Genomic DNA, 4,827 nt, shown 5'->3' with positions numbered 1-4,827 from the left:
GCACAGATTGTAGTTATTAGCCTATATTATCATAAATATTGCCATACACTCAATTGCAAAAACTACTAAATAAATGAAATTGTGATCCAGTGTTCTAAGTTTTTGAAAAAATGTCACATATAATATTTATTTGTAGTTTTGTGCAAATTTTATTGTTTACTGAGATTGTTATAAACAATATGTAATTATTGTAATAAGTAAGTAGAATCATGTAACTTTTTTAATATCGTTATCATATAGTTGTATAATATATTTTGATACTTGTAAGATTATTATATACTTTATCAAATATATTTAGAGGTTTCATTCAAAACTCTTTTTGATATTACACATTAAGGTTGTTATTAAGATTGCTATAACTTCACACATACACCGTTATAACAAAGAGTTCTCCACATACCTCATGCAACTTTTTACGAAGAGTTCGTAAAAAGAAGAGAAAATACTGATGTATATATACATCATCATGCTTTTAAGGGTTAAAGGCGATAATATTTTTTAATGATAATGGAATGGTTCACTCGCCTTCTCTAACGGTCTGCGCTGGAGTAATAAATAAATAAATATCCCTAGACAATTAATACAACGCCATCTAGTCCCACGGTAAGCAGAGCTTGTGTTATGGGTACTAGACAACTGATATAAATACTTAGATTTTTGTTTTAAAAAACAATATACATATAATATATCCAGACCGATACAATCATACTCATAATAAATTAATTATTCTCCTTATGATGATGATGATGAACTTGTCACAGAATATGTTGCAATATTTACAACATACTCTGTGACAATTTCGTAATAATTCCTCCAGCTGTTATTTTTTTATGTATGACAATGGAATAGTACACCCGCTTGTGCTGACGATTCCAAGAATTTATCACAATGGTTTTCAGGGGGAACCGCGTGAAGGTCAACCTGATATGGTACATTGCTAGCAATAAGATCATAAGTCCACATTACTACAACAGTCCCCTTTCCCCCCTCCAGCTGTTATTGTGTTCAGGCAAACCTTAACACAAACAGATAAACAGTTTTTTTAACATCATGATTTCATAAAGTGTGCGGGAGCCGTTTCAATCGTTTGAAAGAGAGAGAGAGTTAGGGAAACACTTAGAAGTTTTCGGGTAGGTATGTACATCAACACTCGCCTTCACCGCTCGTGTTTCTCTCCCTGCCCAGCGCATTTAGGTAGGAGCCTGCTAATGCATCTTTTGATACACGTTCTATTATCTTACCGCAGTTCTAGACAGGCCAACATCTTTTAAAATATTTTAGAGTCACTTCGCCTCACCGACTTCGTCTTTTAACTTCCAACTCATATAACTTATTGTAGTTCAGCCATATGTCGTAAGTAAATAAAAACTTAAAAACTACGCGCGGATGAAAGCAATCCCTTTATTTCTAATATCGCAGAACATACCTATTTCATAGTATTCATAGGTCAGAGACCTCCTGAACGCTTTAAATATCATCAAAATAAATCTAAATACTCAAGTAATACCGGGAATCGTTTTCCACAAGCGTGTTTCGATTAAAAAACTCATTAACCACGTTTGGATCCGATTTCACATCAACTTTGTACTTATTGAAGCGACTAATAAGTTGAGGGGGAGGGGATTGTTAGTAATGTGGATTGATGACCCTTTGCTAGCAGCGTACCATGTCAGATCCTCGTGAATTTATCTTGATCGTAAATTTCTTCCAAAATTGCTAAGTTGGACTATGTCTTCATGGTAGTAAGGACATGATGTCCTCCTGCCTATCATCCCCCGACGACCGTTAGCGTACTCGGATACGCCATACCATCTATCATACAAACATATATAACACATTTGTATTAGCGTACAAGAATTAAAAAAAAATGACAGGAATATGTTTGGTGTTAGTATAACCTAGTGTTGTAAATTTTATTAATTCGTTACGTGGGGCAAAACTACGTCATCAGCTTGGTGGTACCACTATGTAACTTTCTACAAAGCAAGCTATTGATGTATAATTAGAAACTGTAATAGCATAGATTTGATACAATCATACTCATGAATACCATTGTTTGTATCGTACGAGGAATCGAACCCGCAGTCCATTGGAAGTAAAGCGGTGTCCTAAACCGCCAGACCACCAAAGGTAATCAAATCTATTATAGGGTAAGTACATATACATGACGTAATGTCCTTAGTTCTGGTCATGTATATAAGCGAAGGTTGCCATTTACCACCTTTAGGGCCGTCTGCTTTCGTACCATTCCTATTACATACAGATTAGTAATAATAATAACAAAGACATTTATTCAGCATTATAGTAATATTCTTATTTACTATATATTTTATTTAATATTTACTATACAACATACGTACAGATAACAAAAGAAAATAAAACATGATTATGACCATTTCATAAATAGGTATGAAAATTAATCTAGGCATAAATGCTATTTTCATGAATGTACGTAGTAAATTTTGTATATTATTTAATCTAAAAATATATAAGAGCGACAGTCAGTATTCGAACCTTTGAACTTTAAATCTAAACAGATCCTCATGTGCCCTGTCAACTAGAAACTGGGATAACGAATGAGTCTAAATTATGATAACCGGGATGATACTTTAAATCTTTACAAATGACAGTCATAATGTTTGTACGTCAGACAGACGGCGTTGAACTCGCAATTAGTCTTGTGTAGTTCGCAAAGGAACTAGTTTGGAGGATCACTAAAGAACTTTTTCATAGGATTTCTCTCTAGAGATCGTGCTCTAAAAAAAGAGTATCGTATTTGCGGTCTAGGAAACATAGACGCCTAATCATTTAAAAATCGAGATATTTGAAGCCTAACAATAATAAATATGGGCGCAGAAGTTAAGCAGCTTACTGCTTATCTCTTACTCGAGCTGAAGGAAACGCGGTAGCTCACTGTAGACATGAATGAGATAAATTAAGAGTCTACCAACAATAATACGACTTTTTATGACTCGAGTTAAAACCTAATAAACAGTTCGCAGTAGATTTACGAACTAAACTGGTTTCAGGTTGTCTGTAAGACATTGCTTTGAGCAATAAGGTTTTCAAGGCCTTCTGTTAGTATATTTTTAAATTGAGTTCTTTTTGGTATTTTTTTATGCACAATAGGAATATTATTATTATTAAACTGAGCGCTCCGAGACGCAAAATTCTCGCAACTCTCTGTCTCGAGTTAGAACTACTTCGTAGTAGACCCGTGGGTTAAATGAAGAGCCGGGACATGACCCGTGAACTATTACGCACAACACTACTCACAATTCAGGGATTTAGAGTGCGCCCTCTTTACTGTGACACCTTTAAGGGTCCAAGTCAGGTGTCAACAGCCGCATTTGCATAATGGAGTTCCTAGAAGCTATTTGGTTATTCCGCAGTCAAATTAGATTTTATTAATGACTAGATACATCCCGTGGCGCATTTTATCTCCGTTAAGACTAATATTGTAGGTAGCCTATACAAAATGTATGCGAAAGACCTTTTAAAATCGGACAAATTTTTATTTTGATTGTATGTATTAGAAACAAACAAACAAGTTAAATATCAAATATTTCTTTATTAAATTGCTATAAATAAATTTGATAATGGTAAATAAATCGACCCACTAATGTTTTCAATAAGAATATTAATTAAAAAGTAACGTAAATGAAGAGAATTATTTTTGACAAAAGTTTTTATTAGATGGTAATGGAATGGTGCACTCGGCTGCGTTAATCGTATACGCTGGCGTAGCAGCAGTGGAGGACGATAAGACTACTTACCCTATCGTTACAAATTCACCATGATGGTTGCCATCGGGGACGGGTGGAGGTCAACCTGAAGTAGAGCGAACAGGTTCACCAGTACTGATTACTAATAATTCCCTTATACGCATCTCTTCATTAATAAATTTTTAGATGACTATTTCCCTAATGTCGAAAAGGGTTGCTAACATTTCTACATTTTGTTTTAATATGAACTTTGAGTCTAATAAAATGGAACAATTTAATCAATAAACACTATATTCTAATTAGGTACTTGCATTTGATAGGTAAACCACCGTTAATTATGTACACGTGATTGTGTAGACAAATGTTAATTATCCAGGCTCATTGTGATTGTTAAATGGTTTAATGTTTATTTTCTATGTTGTTTATGTTAAAACTTAATTACACGGTCGGCTAAACGCGTCGTTGGCTTCTATGTTGGGCAAACAGACATCAAACTTGGTCTAACATTGGATCCAATGTTTCATACAGGAAGACAAGCATCGTAGTCTCCTGGAACTCTACACAAACTTAAGCTTAAGTTAAAATCTGGCCAACACCAAATAAATATTTGTGTCTAATTTGACATTACTTTTTCTGACTCTCTCCGCTAAATAAAACGCCGATATCAAACCAAAAAATAGCGGATAGCCTCCTGGCCACATTGAATTCAAATATTCCCATTGAGCGAAATGCGAAGCGATCTTAGAGATCAGGATTTGTTATAACGATACTCCTCCGAAACGGCTCGATCGATCGAGACCAAAATTTCATAGAAGGTCGACCTCGGGGCCTCCATCGTTTACCACTCATTAGTATGGCCGAAAAGAATAAACGCACTCCGCTCAACATGTGACCTGATGTATAAACACACCGTTGACAAACTGTCAAGTGTTGCATTCAACACGCATCGATAGATGACCTATTTCTTCGACTGCTTCTGATAACAATTAAGTATAACATATATATATATTTTTAATATATTCAGAGAGAGACACAACTCGAAACATGCTCTAATAGTACCAAAAGTAGAAAATATTAGAATCGCTTTTATTTTCTGAACATT

This window comes from Achroia grisella, unplaced genomic scaffold, assembly GCF_030625045.1.
Source record: "Achroia grisella isolate CSIRO2021 unplaced genomic scaffold, CSIRO_AGI_Agris_v1 utg319, whole genome shotgun sequence".
Lineage (NCBI taxonomy): Eukaryota > Metazoa > Arthropoda > Insecta > Lepidoptera > Pyralidae > Achroia > Achroia grisella.
Note: the sequence above shows the minus strand (reverse complement) of the source record.